Genomic DNA, 20714 nt, shown 5'->3' with positions numbered 1-20714 from the left:
GATCTATAAACGGAGTACAAAGGAAACTACTTCAGTACTAGTTTAGCCCACAATTCCTCGGCATCATGTCACTTAGATAATCCCCTAATCACTAACCTCGTCACATACCTCGGCTTAACCTCTACCCCATAAAGAAACTCAAATCAAACGTCAGTCTTGTGTGTGGTGATATCGAAGACTGGCCTAATCTTTCTTACATAGTAAGAAATATTCCCAGCAAAATATAAAATAAATTGATCATACGAAAATATTATATAATACAGTGTACATACACACCTGCACAAGGTTAGGTTTCCATCGCTTATGTAATAAGCCAAAACCTTAGTATGTTTATTTTTCCTCTTCTTTAATTTATTCTGTAATCTATTCATGATTAAAAACACAGAATAAAAAATACGAGTTCAAAATAACTACGTGGGAACGACTTCAGTGACAGAAAACAAATTCTCTGTCTCAGCACGTGCGTTGTAAATGTGGCTAGTTTGGTTTCGATTTATTTAAAGATATCCTAATTAACCAATACGGTCTGTATATTAACGTCTTTATTAATTCATATTAAGAAACCAAAGATCAATATTACTAATAATCCAATGACTATTCTGTTAATGGCATGTAAAAAGTCACTATCACAAAAGTAAATAAAGTTAAAGCAAGTGCCAAGTAGATACGATTGCTCCACTGCCAACAACCGCACTTCACCGAAACGACGTCGTAATGTTATCAAACGTGTCTTGATTTCTGTTCCTATGTTTCCCAACCTGACACAGGGCTGCTAATACGCAGAATATCCAATGCACTTAAATTACCTAGTGGCTACATGAATGTACCGTGAGAAATTACCCGCTATTTTCAAACGTAACAAGTCTTGAGTGCATCTAAAAGATTCAATTTTCCAAGCGTTTACGCATGCAATCTGGGGGGGAATATTGAAAGAACCAAGTTAAAAACTAACGTTCAGTTAAGATGCATGCAGATTTTATGTGTACACAGTGCGTAGTGTTGAACGTCATCTTCATTACTTGTATAGTCTATACAGTATTAATTAATAAATATTAAATATCAATCCAATAATTAATATGCATCTATACGGTTCAACTTTTCTTTAAACTTTAAGCATTCAAGCAATTGCATGCAGGATTAAACGAAACACATTTAATTGTGCATGCCTTTTTCCACTAAAAATGAGAGCGCATGCGTCAATTGAAAGTTACTCATCGCCGGTGGGTATGTTGTGCGTATTTCGTTCAACAGTAGCATGTAGCGGGCAGCTGATTATTTTAGATGCCCATGAATAAACTGAAAATTCTTTTGTTTGGTGATGGTGGACCTTTTAAGTTGAAAATGGCGGCAAGTACGATTAGCTTCGCGGGTGCTCGTGTAAAGGGGGTTAAGTCAAATTGTAAGGTACGTAAACTTTTCTCCTCTGGGGCTGAACAAAACACCTTTGTCACAAAATATGGAGCACTGTAACTGCATCAAAGATGGAAGAATGACTTGACCCCTTTAATACAAGAGAAAAGTAATTGTGGCTAGTTCAAATCTGTACTTATTCCAGTTTAGCCAAATCGTACTTAACCTCTTTTACACGAGCACCCGCGCATTGAAGATTATAGCAAATACGAGTGCCTATGGAATATTTAATCGCAATTTTGCGAATCAAGTAGGCCTAAGTATTAGAGTGATATTTAATATTAATTCATAAATATATATACGTAGCGAAGAGGACTTTCAACACGATGCACTGTGTACTCGTAGACACAAAATCTGTATGCATCTTAATTGAACGTTCGTTTTCAACTTGATTCTTTCAATATTCTCCCCAGATTGCATGCAAGCACTCACGCACGTGACGGCGATTGTATGTCCCTAGTTTAAAAAGGGATTCTGAATTGTGAAATTAGAAAGCAGCCTACAAACTAAATTAATACGATAAAAACAAAAAAGTAGCATTTTTGAAGCATTCTCTTGAAATTCCACCTTTGGTAACCTTAACAAAGTGACCCCTGCCATGTCTCATAAAAACATAGCCTAGACTACATATCCGAATATTCCAAATTACGCTAGAGAGAGAGAGAGAGCGCAGCTGATCGTCTGAATATATTCTAAAAATATGAACACGTAATAAATTATAGCCTACATTACACGACAGGCATAACTTATTACTGTACTACCAAAACTTCTGTGGCTTTGACCTAGAAAATCGAGCGCTAATGCAGTACAGATCACCTACTAGATGGGGAGTGGGCGTGCCAAGCTACTTGGAACTGGAGTATGATTCTCATGATTGCGTCAGTTATGTGTTGCCACGTCTGATGAAATCATCATTAAGGATGGTGAAGATGTCGATCACTAATCGAGATTAGGTGACAGCACTGGAGACACCAGAGAGAAATTAAATAAGCTGATAATGACGAGTTGGGAGTTGGGACTTAGTGGCTGGGTGAAAGGTCGGCCAGATGATGTCAGTCTATCTCAACGAGTTAGAAGGGAGATAATCTCTTTCCAACTCGTTGGTCTATCTCAGTGAGCTCTATAGTAGCCTATAGTGTTCATAAAGCGAAAAAGAAGAATTTTATTGTAGAAATTATATTTTAATCGTGAGAACTATGAATTCTCTAATCTTAAATGTCACAAAATTCTTTCTCTGAGCGCCTGTCCTGGTCGAGACGGATTTGTTGTTCAAATTCTTAGCTTGAAGCGCCTAAACTGGCCTACGGATTCGTTTATTTCCGTTCGATGATTTTGCTGCTAAAGAGAGGAGAATTGCTTTGGATTTCAAATATATTTATGTGAGTTGGCTGCTATCAGTAGGCCTACAAAATTATTGCTTCCCTCACACAAAATTGCACCCCACGCCACTGTAGATCTAGGCCTACATATTTTTCGGAATTAGGATATAGGCCCATACACTCATGTACGGTCAATTAGGCCAATGTACTCCGTACTTAAAGTTACTTTAAAATTATAGTACAATTAACAAAAACGTATCGAGCTTCTTGTTCTGCCTACATGTCTGCTTCTGCCACCAAAGTCAACTCAGGAGTGACATATGCGAGGAGGAAGCTTTGGGGTGATGTTTCACGCACATGCAGTCAATATGACCAAGAATATGACAACGGTCCATTGAAAGCAACGGTCCATCGATGGATCATAGCCCGAGACTAAGAGGAAGACAGAAAATAAGAAAGACTGGAGAAAGCTGGTATTGCAGTGAAAGACCTGCCCACTCTGGCCCTCCCAGTGTTAGGCCTAATTTGAATAACTTATATACAGTATATAATTTATCATCATATAATATTGTAATTAAATTAAATCAAAGGAGAAAACGTGCACAAATGCCTGAAAATTATATGCAGCTGCAACGGAATATGGATTTATGCTACGATCGTTCCGCTTTATTCGTATCATTTTTATTTATTCATTTTTTAACTCAGCTACAGGGTGTAATTCCCAATAGAACTGTAGAAAGATAGGGTAGAGTAGCATAAATCGCACCGCTTCCTAAATGGCACCACTGCTAGTTTAAAACAAGTTACTGTAGTAGTGTAGCATCTAGTGGTATTTATTGTTACAATCTACCATATGAACTTCCACCATGTCACTTGATTTCTGCCACTTCTTTGTGCTAGCAACGTGGTGATAGAGTATTTAATATAATCGCTCAGTTGGATGTAAATTTAGCTAACATTTTGTAACTAAATAACGGATTCGTATGCAAAGGAATCCATAATCTTAAGATGTTATTGGTTAAAAGAAATATTAAAGAACATTTAACTTAGTACGATTTTCGAACATGTGGTGATTATAGGCTAGAATGAAGGAAATAATGACGTAGTTTCTTAATTCGCACCTCTTTGTAGGTGCCTAATTCGCACCGGTGCGATATGAGTAACTGTAGCAATTCTAGCCGTACAAAAGAAGGCCAAAAAATTTTAACTGAACGAGGAATGCTCAGGTGGGTGCAATATCAAGTGGTGAAAAGGGTGTTAATACAACAAGTGTGTGTTGTACAAGCGCACCAGATATTTTGTGCCACCTATGAAAATTTTTAAACGTTATTAGCTGGTGTTCTTCCAGGATCGTTATTTGTTTGCTCTGATTCAGGTTACATCAACAGTGAACTATTTGTCGAATAGCTCAAACATTCTATTTGCCACTCAAACCTGCCATAGAAAAAATTGCTGCTTCTGTATGTCCACCTAAACGAACCATTTCAAAAATTTAGAAGCTAGATTATCTCGGGAAAATGATGTGCTCCTATTTCAGCTTCCTCGTCATAATATTCAGAGGCCCAACCTTTAGATGTTTCTATCTTCAAACCATTTCAGACAGGTAAATCATGAAGCAGTTCTTAGGTGGCTTCGAGATAATCGTGGCAGTTTGAACTGCCTGGTGAAGCACATGGCAAATGTGTAACAATAAAAAACGCATTCAAGAGTTTAAATGTTAGGTAATTATTTTATGCTCTATTTTTTCAATTTCATTTGAAGATGCGTTACTCTCTTTCATTAATTTCAATAAACTTGTAATTTGCATTTATTACATTATTCATATTAAATACTGTTCAATATGTTCAATATTAAAAGCTTTCCTTCATCCTGTTCCCTGCAGTTAAAGAGGTGCGATTTAAGAAACCACAGGTGCTATTTAGGAAACTAGTTGCCTAAATGGCACCACTGACAAGTGTTTCGAAAATGTCATTCTACTTCAAAAATATTCAACCAAATTCAAGGATTCTTTTTTACATGAAAGATAAATGTTCTGGGAATGTATTTCTGTAAAGGAATGCAGAAAATAAAAATTGTTTTGTTCAATAAAAATTATAAATGCTAAAGTGGTGCGATATACGCAACCTTACCCTATAGGCCTACTATAATTTTGAGAAATTTGCCATTGTTCGTAGCTTTTCGAATTATGGGCTACTACATTCATATTTCGTCTTTTAAGAAAATTTACTTAGTTTGTTCATGTTACATTTTTTAAGAATACCGGTACCTACTTTAGGCCTACACTCTCGGACATTTAATTCAAGACTGTGCGGAAGCTTGATTGACGTCGGAACTTGCAGACCAATTATTGTGCATAGGCCTACATAGTCTGCATAGAGCAGTGGTCGTCAGCACTTGCTGAAATGGTAACGGGTAAGCAGTGCATCGTAATATGCCCCGTGGTGCAGCAGGAAGAGGGAGGGAGCGTAACAGCCTGCAGCCACGGATGCACCATAGTGCAGTCTCTTATCCACGGGTAAGAGACAAGCTAGCCCGAGGGTGCACTGTGCTGATGAGCGTTGGCATAGAGGAACTGGGGCGCACTAGCGAAGACTACTTTGATGTGCAGCCAATTGCGAGAGCCCAGATCGGACCCTCGCACTTAAGCTTGTATGCGACGATTGTCCTAGTTCGACAGGTGGCCTGGATGCAGTGGCGGTTTCTCGGGGGAGGGAAGGGAGGAACGTCCTCCTCACATTTTTCTTCTTTTGAAAGTAAATACCAAATGAAATATATGCGTTGAAATTCGAGGAAGATTCGATAATTTTTAAGTTCACAGCTATAAGAAAACCTCGGTTGATCGAGTTTTAAACCACGCGCACTCATGTGCTGCTAGAAAACTGTGAGAAGGATGCGAGATTGTTTGTGTGGAGGAAAGCCAATCCATTCCTCCTTTACTGCAGTTAACACACACAGACAACAGCGCGCTAGCGGCCAGAGAAAGAAGCAGAGTTTTAAAGCAAGTAAATGAACGGATAGGGAGGAGATCCTCCTCTGAATCAGCGCATGGGCGGGAAATAGTCTTGCGGCAAGCTCGCTACCGCTACCATCTAACGATGCTGCATTCAACCAGACTATAACACGTCATCTAGGAGGAGACACAATAAAAACAGTTTTAATGCAAAGCTATGAAAGACACTATATAAACTTTTTTAAAAATTATAAATCAAAATATATTCATTACACTTTATATAAGCTATATTCATGGTTTGAAACTTTCGAGGATATCTGAAAGTTGAAGTTGGATTTATATAAAACAAAGAGGAAGTAATTCTAAGTTAGTATCGCAGATCTTTTTGGCCTCTGAAATTCATTTCCATTCATTGTCTACTAGACAGAACAACAGCCAAGTTGTCAGTTTTGTACAAATATATTTGAAATTTAAAGTACTGCAAACTACATTATTTTTAACATAAAAAAATTAATCGGCCACCGGCAGCTTTGAACAATAATGGTAGTATGACTTTACAAGAACTGATATTCTTCAAAAGCATGTGATACTGAACTCGTAAAATGTACATGTGGTAACACAGACCACGTGGGTGGGTGCAGTGTTCTCGCTTTCCTAACAGATTATTTCTCATACTCACTTCCGTAAAACGGTTCCGGTTACGTGTTAGTAGCTGGTCTCTTGCAACACGTGTGATGCTGTAGTATGCGTGAAAAATGCTGCGAGATTGTGAATTTCCTTGTAATTGTTAATTTGTGCAATTATTCAACAATGAATGGAAGTGAAAACCTATTATATTTTGGACAATTTAGGAAACTCAGTTTACAAAAACAGATTATTGCTATACAAAAGGGAAGGCCAACCCTAACACTACCTGGTCTTACATGTATGCATGTAGGCTAATTTGTAGCTTGTTTCTCTCAAGAAGGTGTCATTTTGCGCTGTTAACTTCTTTCCTCCTCTTAAGAAATATGCAAGAGCCGCCACTGCCTGGATGTCATCAGTGCATCCGATGCTGAGAGAAGGGCCATGCTGCCTCAGCCCTCACAGAGCAAGATCCCAATCTCGATCGAATAGCTACCTGGTAAGGCACAGGAGTCCGCAGCCCCAAACCCTTCCGTAGGCTACCATCATCGGAAACCCGTACTATCCCTAAACGGCCTAATTTTAACTAGGCCTATTGTAGGTGACAGATGAAACGAGGGGAAGATGGAGCGTTAAGGCTGGTCCACAATAAACTGGGAACGGAAACGAGAACGAGAAAGAAAAAATTGTTAAAATAGACTACATAGGCCTACATTTTAAACGTGAGCATTCACAATTAACGAGAAGCTTGCCGGAGCCCAGGAACGGGAAAGTGAAGGTTGAGGTTCTCGTTTCCGAACACAGCCTACTACATTCTTTCTGTTGTCAACAAAAAGTTATTTGGTCGTCGTATATTTTGGAGAAAGGAGGGCATAACATAATTTCTTCTTCATCCATTGCTTGTAGCTAACCCAGAAATTCAGTACAATCACTTTCAATATAGTCTATGCTACCACGTGAATTGAATTCTTAAATATTCCGTGCCATAAATTTAGAAGTTGGTTAAACTGTGTTCATGTTGGCTGGCTTGTACTCATGAGAGAACGCAATTGGTCAATTATACAGAATGCGTAATAACGACTTCAGCCTACATAGGCCTACATATTAGAGTTGGGTAAAAATAGCTGGAACAGTTTATTTGAAACTGTTTCACAATTGAAACTGTTTCGATACGAAACAGTTTCGTGATATAACCTGTTCCAACTGTTCCAAAGAGTGTTACACTGCTCCAGCCATAACTTCAACGTTCCACATGTTCCAAGACATAAACAGTTCAATTTCTAAACAGTTTTCCTCTTCTTTGTTGTCTGCAAAGGCCACGTGTAGCCTATCATTGACCTCCAGTCGAAAGTAGATATAGTCTAATATTATCCATGTTTCACACGGCCTTCGTGCAACAGTAGCCTATGTAGGAACGCGCAATTTAATTGTACGAATCAAATTCCCTAATAAATCTCCTAATTATTAGCTGTCCATTGATGGAAAATATGTTCATGGTGCCCTAACATAGTGTTAATCATTAATATACCAGTGAAAAATATCATCGGCTAATATCTTATCGTTATTAAACTCTCCTAGGGTTATATGCATTATTTTACCAAAATGGATATATTTTGAATTGTAGTTATTTACTGTACCCTTAATAGTAACCTACGAAAAATGACTTTCGTCATTATAATACACTGAACAGCTGATTTAAAGACGATTCAAGGGCTTTGAAACAAATTCCTGAAACTGATGAGAAGTTGAAACAGTTGGAACACTTGGAACAGCTGGCACTGATGTTGTAAACATATTCTTATGAAACTGTTTTTTGGAAACTGTTATTTTGGAACAGCTTCGTTCATGAAGCAGTTACAGTCGAAACTGTTTCTTAAAAAGAACAGTTTATCCCATCTCTACTACATATCGATATGCAAAGCGTTTCCGTTTTCGGTTTATTGTGAATCAAAATTTTTCACGTTCTCGTTATGGTCCTCGTTCCCTGTTTATTGTGGATCAGTCTTTAGCGGAATGATACAGTGAAACAGGAATACCGCGAGAAAACCCCTCTGCAAAATCTGCTTTGTCCACCACAAATTGCATTACGATATTGCCGGGGATCGAACTCGGTCAGCCCGTGCAGACCAGCGCGCCAGCGACTGAGCCACATACTGCATGCGGCTAGATTCGACTGCACGATACCGAAGTGGACGCGCACCTACGGCAGACGTGCGTGTTGCTCACAGACAAACACTGACAACGCACCGCCCCGACTGGCCGCATTGCGATGAACTGAGCATGCGCGAAGAATTGTGTGGGATGCCTCTCGTATTGGCCACAGGGACGGCAGAAGTGCCGGCGTTCACCAAAATTGACACCAGCCCAGTCCTATGAGAACCCTGGCCTTTCGTGGGGCGTTGAGAGGGCAGGGCCAGTCGCTTTCTACAACTGTTATTGGAGAGACATTCTTGTTCCTTATTGATTGAAATAAACCGTGTCATGCAAACGGCATATTCGCATTATAGCGTCTACGCAGAAGAATCATATCGCCAAAATTGGTGACAACGTATACCAAATATTGGTATCCCATTCCTTGCCGATCTATTGATAAACCAAACATGTAGCCCATAAACGTTTGATGTTTCTCCATCAGCAACCAAAGAATCTAGGACCACCGTTTTATAAACCTTTTCACATTTTGACCGAAATTCGGAAGATGCCTTTTTCATAAACACTCAACTTGTTTAACAGCTCAAATTTCAGCAAAATCTTCTTTAAAATGATTGTTGTTGACATTCAAAAGTCACATTTCCTTACACAGTTAAATAATTTTTCTACACATTTAAGGTATCATTTTTTAACTAAATTATTTGTTATATTTCGTCAGGGTTATGTGGTTAGTGTTATTCAATTTTTGTTTTCTTCTAAACTCGTAAATTTTCCCGAAACACAACCAAAATGATAAACATTCCTTTTTCTCCATTTTTTAAATATATAGACTAAATAAATTTCCATGAAAAAGCGAAGTTTCCTTTGATTTACCATCACTGAAATCGCATCCCGCAAATTTCATAGACTACCCCTTCATGTCACTCCACCTAATAGACCTACGCGTCCACATCTGTGGAGTAACGGTCAGCGCGTCTGGCCGCGAAACCAGGTGGCCCGGGTTCGATTCCCGGTCGGGGCAAGTTACCTGGTTGAGGTTTTTTCCGGGGTTTTCCCTCAATCCAATACGAGCAAATGCTAGGTAACTTTCGGTGCTGGACCCCGGACTCATTTCACCGGCATTATCACCTTCATATCATTCAGACGCTAAATAACCTAGATGTTGATACAGCATCGTAAAATAACTCAATTAAAAAAAAATAGACCTACGCAGGGCTGACTTTTTAGGTCTAATATAGAAAATCATACTGTAAATATTTTCTTCGAGCTACGCGTCAATATGAATATCCAATTTAAGTTACAGGCTACATACATACATAGGCTACATACACACATACATACACATAACTTACAGATAGGCCTAGGGTATTTGTGGAGATCTCAATATTCGCGAGATGTTAGACAGGCTTTTAGTGATTTTAAACAGTCTTAACCATGGCGCTACAGCCCATGAAGGGCCAAGACCGACCAGCCGGCTGCTGGTCTCACGTCCATATGCCGAAGCAGAGGTGGACGATCATCCAACCAGAATGGAGGTATCATGTGGTTAGCGCGATTATCCCCCCAGCCGTTATAGCTGGTTTGCAAAACCGGATTTTCGCTACCTATCGTAGCTCCCCAAGTGCATCACGATGCTGGGTGGGCACCGATCCCATACACTGTCCGATTTAAACAGTCTAATATTCAGGAATTAAGAAGTAGTCTATAATGAATATGTAGACAGAAAAAATCGCGATAATTTGCGAAATGGGATCCTAACAGCTAAATATAAAAATAATCGCGAACCATCTGTTATGTCATTTTATTAGGAGTTGTGGCCACTCAGCACCGCAGGGGTAGGCAGGTGTGAAATCGCAGCACATACGAATTGTCTTGGAAACTGCACTCTCGTTTACAAACAAGACGAAGACCAATCAGACCAATACCTGTAGGCCTATATCAGATTGCATGAGATAACAGAAAGTAAACATGAGACCGTATTTCACTCACATCAATAACTACTGTACTGTGCGAGAAAGATCGCTCCGGTGCCGAGTGTATTTTTTAATGAGGGTCACCGATATTGGCTTCGCTCACAAGGTCACAGATCGCGACACACATCAGGGCCTGTCGTTTATCTCAACCGATTCTGAGAAACAAACACCTCACGGCAACAAGGACATAACTTAAGATAGCTACAGTCACTGTTTCGAACTTTGGAACCTTAGCCTTTGTAGACCTACGTGCTGTAGCTACACGTCCACTCTTCGTTTTTGGAACATTCAATGCTTTACGGTCATTTTCGCTTAGGCCTATTTTACTCATCACTGTCGAAACTAGACTATCTACCTGAAATACCTCTCCTCCTTCATGAGCCTAGGATATCGGATTTTATGCATCAAGTAACTTATAGTTAGTTGAATTCTGTATATGAATGCAAATGTGCAGTTAAGAACGAAGAAATGTGCGCTTAAATATGTCACTAACGAGAAATATTCATTTAAACATGCCCTTAAAACTAATAAAAGATAGGCCTATTCCTTATTTAATATTAGGCCTAACTTACGTAAAATTTCTGTGATTCCAAGGCAAAATGTGATATGCCTATGACATTTCTTGCAGTTTTTCAGGAACGAGCATTTAAATTTTGAATGACTGTATGAAATCATAATAAGCATGCTTCATAACAACGGGTTAGAGAGAAAAATAAAGAGATATGCATGCCATCCTTTGCCACAATAAAGAGAAGTTGTCATAAGGATGCAAAACATATCGGAAAATCTCATTTTCGTAAAAAAAAAAAAAAAGGTTGACATCACTTTTGCCTTGGAACAGCAGGACGAATACAGGCAATATTTCCTAGCTGGCACTTTGCAACTGGAATTAGTGGCTTTCTTCCCAGTGTTGCCAACCCATTTGCAAGGAATTATGTATATATGTATGTAAATGAAAAAGCTAAGGTAGGAGTTTTAAATACAAGAGCTATACTTATTATTAGTTGTGTACCATTATTATTATTACTATTACTATTATTATTATTATTATTATTATTATTATTATTATTATTATTATTAGTATTGTAAACAGAGGATGCTTATAGGTTCATTATGTATTAGTTTGTGTTATATTTGTATAGAGAGTGATGGCGGATTAAGAACTGGAATACATCTAATCCGCCATGACGTGAACAATGATTGATGAAATAAATAAATAAATAAACAAATAAATAAATGTATGTATGTATGTACTCATGTATGTATTAACACTGCAATTGAGTAGGCCTATATGCTACACCGTGTGGCAGTGATAGGCCTATATAATATACAATAGCATTACCTAAAAAATAATTAGGCCTACAGCGGTAAAATTATAATAATTACAGTAATAAAATAACATAGCGACACCTAAGAATGAAAACCTCGTATGTCTAATTTTCTAAATTTTACAGGAGAGCAAAAAATCGACATACAAGGTTTTCACATTTAAATAGATGGCTCGTAAGTCGGAAATTCTATATGATTTCGACATAAAAGGCTTTCACATTCAAATAGATAGCTCGTAAGTCGGATTTTCTATAATGACTAGAGATACGCGCTTTTCATTTTAAAGTTAAAGCATAAAGAGATACTTGGTTTTCAATTTTTCTCTTTTTTCATGAAAAAAAAATAAAAATGAAAATTTTGCAATTGTAGACCATAAGAGCACGGGCTTTCCTATAAATCTGAATGAAAATCGCATTTTCGAAAAAAAAAAAGTCGACTTACGAGGCTTTCATTCTTAATTATAGATAAAATGAACTTATAATTAGTTCTAAAATAAATAAATAAATGCAATAAACCTAGGACTATAAATAAAGGCTATGCTATATGCTGCTATAGGTTAACCTTAGGCCTACAAGTATTTCTATTAAGCCCAACTATTGTGAAGTGAAGTAATTTCAAGTTATCTTGATTACATGCAGTCGGCTAAGAATGAAGGCCTCGTTCGTATGTCACGAAAATTAAACGTTACAAAAGGACCAAAAAACTGTCTGTAGACTTCACTTTTATATAGTCTATTTAAACATAACTGACCAAATTATATTTTAAATCAGAAGCAGAAACATTTGTTTTTACACTTTTTGCGGATGAACTACGAGATTATCTCCCCCCCCCAAAAAAAAAACTTTTTTTTTTTTTAAATTGAGATACACAGGTTACCATTCTTAGCCGCCGATATCAACTTAATTAATTACATGTCACAACTTAGATACCGGTAATTACACTGCACCTACAATTAAATTCTCAGCCTAATCTTTTCAATCTCTCCTTAAATATAGGCCTATTAATTTTGAGAGGACCGCCCTCAAAGATTGCCGCAGTAAGCTGTTCCAGTCTACTATTGTGCGGTTAATAAAGGAAAATTTTTCCACGTCTGTTCTTTGTTTTCTGCATTTAAACTTCCTAATATGATCAGACCTTCCTAAGTGTGATGGTGTCACTAATGTGTCCCATTTGTGCCTTAAACAATGCGCTCAGTCTGGCTTTTCGTCGCCTTGATTTGAGAAATTCCCATCCTATGTCTTTTACTATCTCTTCGCCATGTCCTTTCCCCATTTTGAAATATTTTGCTGTCCTGCGTTCGAACTTTTCTAGTGAATCAATTTGGTTTTGTCTGTACGGATCCCAACCGCTCGTGCAAACACTTAGACTAGTCTATATTGTTGCTTTTGGACAAAATTGTCTTACAGTACTAATTGTTCTCTTTTTAGATATTTAAAATCTTGTAGCCTACGTTAGACATTTAAAAAAAAAGTTTCGGTCAATTTTCCAGCAGGCCTACTTTGAAATAACCTGGCAAAGCTGCTCATTCACGCAATACCCACACTCACGCAGATAGCACACCAGTATTGCCAGAAATTTCACCCTGATTTTCCCACAAAGAAGCATAAAATTTCCCACACAACTTAAATTTTTCCCACAACCAAAATAAACATCTATTGCACACTTAACTTATATACGTTCGGTGCGTAGTAAATAAACACATATAAGTCAACAGTAATTAAAAAACACATAGTAATTACACGTGTAGCTCTCGACAGGAAGAACTGGGCTGTGAGATCAAACTACACATGCGCGGACTTGGTTAATAAAAACCTGAACTAACCAAACCTAACCTTCGTGTATGCAAGATGTGTACCCGGAGTACGAAGGGAACTTCTTGATTTGATCTGGAATGTGCACGTGGAAATAAATCCTGCTAAGGATCACGTTGGCATTGCATGAGAAGTCTGAGCATGCGCAGTTTGATCTGACAACCAAGTTCTTCCTGTCACGACTACTGTAAAAACAGGTCTATAACCTCTATTTATTTGTCTGTGCCTGTAGGCCTAACTATGTAAATAAAAATATTATCACTCAAAAAATCGAATACAAAACATGCGAAATGTGAAGCCTCAGGTGGGTGTTCGTCACCTTGGATGAACAACAGCGCCATCCTTCAGCTTGAAAAGTGGATCGTACTACAAAAACTCCGCCGAGAGCCTCATCACCTATTCTGCAATTTTTCTTTGATTATCTACTTCAGCATTATTTTATTCGCGTCTAAATTTCTCACGTTTTTACATGTTTTCTCTTTTTCCCCCTTTTTCCACAAAAGTAAAAATTTTGGCTCATTTTTCACTCGTCTGTGGGAAATTTCCCACAATCTGGCAACACTGAAGCAAACTTGGCAGAGTGGTGACGCGATATCCTATGTTCCTTTTATGAGCTCACAAAATGAAAATTGTCGAAAGGCAGTGACTGCGTTACGGGAACAGGTCTAGGCCTAAGGAATTGCCTATCTTGACAATGTTAAATTATGTCATAGGCGTACATAAGAAACATTTTCTGGAAAACTGTTAAAGCTAGACAGCTGAATTTTTACAGCTCATGTAGGCCTACACATAGGCCTTGACTTTATGCCGAAGCAGTAATTTCCCTTTAATTTATTTCAATAGGCCTACTTACAAATGTATTTTTCCCATTCGTAGGGCTATATTTTTTTTCAAAGATTTTCAGTACGAATACATTACCTCATGCAACATCTGGAATAAATTACAAGCATAAATAATTAAATAATTAACACGTCATAGATCTATGCAATTTAGTGCAATTATTATTATTATTATTATTATTATTATTATTATTATTATTATTATTATTATATTAGTAGGGCCCATATTTATTTCAATTATATCTCACTACCAAGGCCTGCAACTGTTGACAATCCTGTAAAGAATGGCATGTAGCCTATCTTACAAACCCACAGGTTACTGCACCTAACACCAAAAGTGTTTTAAAGTTAAAGGGCTGTTATAAGATGAAAAAGGTTTTGTAATTTATTCATATAATATCGATATATATTAATTTCTTTCAGGCGAGATTATGTCGCGCAGAAGAAAAAGTGGTTTACTTGTTACAACCCGTATGGAATTATCTATTTTAGTAGTGCGGAACAAAAACTGGCATTTTAAATGAACTAGGGCGATGTGATTAAGTAGCCTACAGAGAACAATTTAGATTACAGGACTGCACTGTTGCTAGTTTTAAAATTACGAGAGATACAAAAAAAAAATAAATCTGTTTTTCAGAAGTTCTGAAAACAGTTGAATACGTTTTCACTGAAACATCAGGTTTGGTTAAATTCTGAATTAGCCTAGACCTACTATTTTCTATGAGCGCCACAAAATTACAGAAACCAGTTCATGCCACTGAGGTTATTCTACAAGGGTGGGAAGACGGCGCAAATCTTTTCATGAAGATAGTATTAATATTAAGCGCAGAATGATAAAATCCCTTGTCAGAGAAACTTCGAAAGAAGAACTGTATTTTGGAAGTCAGTTGGCTGAGAAAAAATTATGCTACCATTAACTCCTGTTCAAAGTTTCATAAAAATCTGTTAGATACAAGTCATTACTTTTATCTAAACACACTCCTCATAAAGGGGTTGTTCCTCTTATACAAACGTAATAAAGAGTTTTTACACGAAAAATATAGGCCTATGCTACCGGAAACTTCATAAAAACCTGTTAGATAGGAGACAAGTTATTAACTTTGTTTAAATGCACTCCTACAAAGGGGTATTTTCTCTTATACAATCACAATCAAAGTTTGTAGGCCTATAAAAAAATATATTTTATCTGAAAATTCTGTTCAAAGTTTCATAAAAATCTGTTTAATATGACATAAGTTATTAATTTTGTCTAAATACAGTCCTAGTAAAAGGGTATAGTTCCTATTGTACACACGTAAGCTTATCTAGAGTTTTCACACAAAAATATTTTGTTACCTCTAATTTCTGTACAAAGTTTCATAAAAATCTGTTTCATAGGAGAGAAGTTACTAATTTTGTATAAATGCATCCCCTGTTTCCCTTATAGGCCTACAAACGTAACCAGACTTTGCACACACAAAACATACGCTACCTGTAACTTTTGTACAAAGCTTCATAAAAATCTGTTTCATAGGAGAGAAGTTACTAATTTTGTATAAATGCATCCCCTGTTTCTCTTATAGGCCTACAAACGTAAACAGACTTTGCACACACAAAACATACGCTACCTGTAACTTTTGTACAAAGCTTCATAAAAATCTGTTTCATAGGAGAGAAGTTACTAATTTTGTATAAATGCATCCCCTGTTTCTCTTATAGGCCTACAAACGTAACCAGACTTTGCACACACAAAACATACGCTACCTGTAACTTTTGTACAAAGCTTCATAAACATCTGTTTCATAGGAGAGAAGTTACTAATTTTGTATAAATGCATCCCCTGTTTCTCTTATAGGCCTACAAACGTAACCAGACTTTGCACACACAAAACATACGCTACCTGTAACTTTTGTACAAAGCTTCATAAAAATCTGTTGGACACGAGAGAAGTTATTAATTGTTGTATAAATGCACCCCCTGTAAAAGGGTATTTCCTCTTGTACAAACGTAACCAGAGTTTGTACACAAAAGATATATGCTACTTGTAATTAACTATTGTACAGAGTTTCATAAAACTTTGTCGGATACGAGCGAAGTTATTAATTTTGTCCCAATAGGTTTGAGTTCCGGCCACTATGCACTGTAAAGACACGATGTGATCCCTGCGAAAACTGTAGACCTAAATATGCCCTAATACTCCTTACTTGGTCCAGGATAAACCTATTTGTGTACATATCTACCAAAAAGTGTATTTCCAAGGCATAGGCCTACTAAAAGCCTGAACAAACATAGGCCTAACCTGATTTGTCACTGGTCCTCGGCCTTACGAAAACTCGCTTATTTATTTTTCCAGATAGGGCCTAGGCCTATATGTATAGAACAACGAGTTAGAAAGAGAAGAATATAGAGTGGCCGTGTTGTCCTGTACAACGCTCTTTGCGGTGCCACCGCGAAACACGGCAGATCTGAACTAAGCGCCTACCGTTGTAAAAATTCGTCTGCTTACAATGTTGTGTATACCGAGGTAAGAACTACGAAAAAACAAAGAAAAAACATGTCTGTTGTGTGTGCTGCATATAACTGCAATGTCAAAAGGAAAAAGACAACTGATATATCATATTTCATGTAAATTTTATGAAGTTAAGTCCATAGTTATGTTAATTAGGAGCATTTTTTTCATGCATAAATGTGTAACAACGCCCGGCATAAAGAAAATAAATGGTTCACTGGTAATGTACTTAAATTAAATACGGATAAAACCACTACAATTCCGTTTCAGACCGAGTTAAAAACAAATAGCAATTCAATATTAAAATTGTATTTCGACACCGGCATCCTTTATTTCTGCTTCTTCTGTCCTTACTGCTTATAGAAGAAGACGATGAACTGTAGCTTATAAAAAGTAGGCCTATTTCGAAGACAAACGATTACTCAAATAAATGGTTCACTAGTAATAAAGTTAAACTAAATACGGATAAAACCACTACAATTTCGTTTCAAACCCAGTAATAGCAATAAAATATTCAAATTGTACTTCGACACTCGCATCCAAAATAACACAAAACTTTGGGTTAGGTCGTATTGTTGTTAGTATTTTGACTGGAAAGACATGAAAGAACATAATTGAGCACCCACGTGCAATAATGGGGTAAGTATGAATATGTTTCGTAACTACTTACCCCATTATTGTAAGTGGGTGCACAATTATACACTAATAATAGTCTATCTGTGGTGCCACAGCCCTTGAAAGGCTCAGACAGACCAGCCGGCTGTTGGCCTCACGTTCTCATTTCGATAATTATACTCTATTGCAAAAAAAAAAAAAAATGAAAGCGTGTTTGGTCATGTTTTACCCAAGTTACAAGCTTGGAGGTAAAGGTTGTTTACTACAGTTAGGGCCTACTTTCATTCTATATCTTATGGTATCATATAATAAATAGTTTTGCAACATGTAGAGACTGGGAAAAGAATTTAATAAAATCATCCGAATCATACTCGTTCATTTTATAGGCAATCTTGCGGGTCGCATTTAAAAGAACCCAGGAATATTAACGTTTTCTTCAGTATATTTGCTAGGACTTCTTGTCATATTACATGATAATTTTGCTTAGGTTATTCTTTTAAGCATTCCTTCTAGGAATAGCTCAAGTGTTTTAAATTTAGCGTACATAATAAGTTCTTTATTTTAGAGTAAGTTCCTAGCACGTATTTTACGAAATACTAGGTTTTTCCGCTTCAGTTTAACTGATTTATGCAAACGAAATTTTGACAGCTGACGATTCTAATGTCACTTATCGCCACACCCATTTTGTTTTGGGCGCATAAGTTAATGGCGGACGGTCGTTCAATTTTCTTCCAACATGGCGGCGCAATGACCACTCTATATCTTTCTCTTTCTTTCTCTTTCTAACTCGTTGGTATAGACCTATTTCTAAAGTCATACCATTTCAGTTTCATTTCATCACAAAATAACCTAACACAAATCAGACGTAATTCCCGTGTGTGGTCCGTAAAGAGTTTGAAGATTCAGTCACGCTTTGCATACATACGGAAACAACACGTCAGCATAACACTACACAAGTGAAAAGTTTCCGTAACGTAACTTATGTGCAGAATAGCATCGCTGCTGTGTATGCGTTAATTTCACATAAGCTTAGGCCTATTATTGCACTTATGAAAATTCTGTATCCATTCGAGAATAACATTGACCTTCCAATTCCATCTTACCGACAAAGCTAACTACCTTACCGACACTGCTAACCAAGTTGATTACCCGTTATAGGCCTATGCAATCAGAAAGAAATCCAAATTTTGGACGTTAATCAACATGCGTTTTAAGGCAAGCAAATCACGAAGTTTTGTTTCTAAATCTATTAAATTTGTTTTGAGAAAGTTTATGCTATTTCAAGACGATACTTAATTTCTATAACCTCGAAAAGACAGCAGAAATTTAATTACAAATGGATAGGCTTAATAGTTTATTTTATTTCTATAATCTCGCAAATATATGTAGTAGAAATGAAATTACAACGGGATAATTATTTACTAAGTTTCAATAAAGCAGAAATGCAATCTGGCCTTACCTCGGTCGTTATGGCACAGATCACTTTCTCAACTTCTTGCACGTAGTCTATGCCTAGCCTATAGCCTATCTGGTAGATTAACCTCGCAAATGTAGTTTAAAAGCAATTAGTACTGCATAACAGTTACCTTATCTTTCTTCGTGTGTTTAAATCACTTAATTCTGCCTTTTGCTTGCAACAATCTTCCTCTCTCGTACAAAGACGCTTAAAGAAGGGCGTTGGCACAGTGCTGCCAACAGGTAGACATAAAAACCCCGCCATGAAGTTACGAAGAAACGGCCAAAATTTAACCAGAAAGCTCTGATTTTATTATTTTAAGGAATCCTTATTCGGTGTTCTGAATTTAGTCTAGCAATTATTTAAAAGAATGTCTGGAATGTATGAAATTTGAAATACCGGTACCGGTACGGTAGGCCTATGTACCTTACAAAAGAAATAAGGATCAAGGTCGCCATTATCAGACTCCAGAACTGGACTCTGTTTTAAGACAAGCAATTCACGAAGCTTTGTTTCTAAATCTATTATACCTAAATTTGTTTTTGAGAAAGTTCGTGCTATTTCAAGGCGACACTATTTTATTACGTCAAAAAGACAGCATAAATGCAATTACAAATGGATAATAGCTTATTCGATTTCTATAACCTCGTAAATATATGTAGCAGAAATAAAATTATAAAAATGGACAAAAGTTTACTTTGTCTCAATAACCACGCAAATATAACCGAAATACTGAATAAAAGTTCATCTCACCTTTTGTTGTACGGTTGTATAACACTTTCACACCTTCTTCTAGAACTTGCGAACTTCCTTACCACCTTCTCGCGACTCGCACTGTAAAGATCATACCTTACACAAGCTTACGCAATCACAGAGTATGAATGTCCCGCAGTGTTGCCATACGTACTGATTTAGCAGGAAATTTCCTGTTTTTCCAGTGAGTCTGATTTTTTTTTCTTGTCAAAAGTACTAATTTCTCCTGCCTTTTTGGCACGCTGCAGTCATCCACCAATGGTTCTATGCCCGGATTTTCAATTTATTACTTCAGTCCACATATGTACATTAATGTCACCACGCTTACAAGGAGCATGGTGTCGCCTCATGGACAGCTTGCGCCCTGTAGACTAAACACTATTCTGGTGACGGGTTATGATATCACCACACTGCAGATAAAGGCATACTGTTTTATACACATGGCTCAGAGTTATGTCTCTCCAATACACTCGATAGTCTAAACATAATTACAGAATGATATTAGACAACGAACGTTTGAAACCTTATCACAAAAGAATGCACACCCTTCTCCCAGTATATTATAATCTTCATGCAACATAAGCATGTGATAATTTTTTTTTCAGTATTGTTTTGGGGACCCGGGGAACAGAGGCAGTAACGACTAGTGAAGTTTGTTTCTGATTGTGTGCACGTAAAACAGCGAGAGAGTGAAGTGTAGGTCATGCTATTTTGTGTTAGGTCCTACATATCTTGCACAGCGATCTTTTAAAGGGAGTGAAAGCGTCCCAGCAAGAAAGAAAAGTAAATACTGCCTGAATTATAAATCAGAGTAGGAAAATAATGAACAATTTAAAGCAGCCATTTCCAACGGTGCCGGGAATGAACCGTTGGTGTGCTGCGAGAAAATGAAAATAGTAAAGGTTGTCGTAGCAAAATTTGAAAAATAAAGTGAAAATAAAAATAAAATAGTGAGTCCACAAGAGTCAACATTACATAATTAAACATTCTGTAAAC

General features: G+C 37.2%; 1 protein-coding gene across 4 annotated transcripts in view; it reads right to left on the bottom strand.

Annotated features, from left to right (window-relative positions):
- LOC138707413 (uncharacterized) overlaps window positions 1-19800 on the bottom strand; it is a 64123-nt gene extending 44323 nt beyond the window's left edge. The window contains exon 1 of one of the 4 annotated variants that reach the window (XM_069836800.1): window positions 19719-19800. The gene's annotated coding sequence lies outside the window, so the exon portion shown is untranslated. Of the gene's footprint in view, window positions 1-276; window positions 719-19095; window positions 19170-19718 lie in introns of those variants that run through there. The other 3 variants (XM_069836801.1, XM_069836799.1, XM_069836802.1) reach the window with 3 other exon arrangements.
- Between the last annotated feature and the right edge of the window lie 914 nt (window positions 19801-20714).

This window comes from Periplaneta americana, chromosome 10 (assembly GCF_040183065.1).
Source record: "Periplaneta americana isolate PAMFEO1 chromosome 10, P.americana_PAMFEO1_priV1, whole genome shotgun sequence".
In the NCBI taxonomy this organism is placed as follows: Eukaryota; Metazoa; Arthropoda; class Insecta; order Blattodea; family Blattidae; genus Periplaneta; species Periplaneta americana.
Note: the sequence above shows the minus strand (reverse complement) of the source record. Positions and strands in the feature narration are given on the sequence as shown.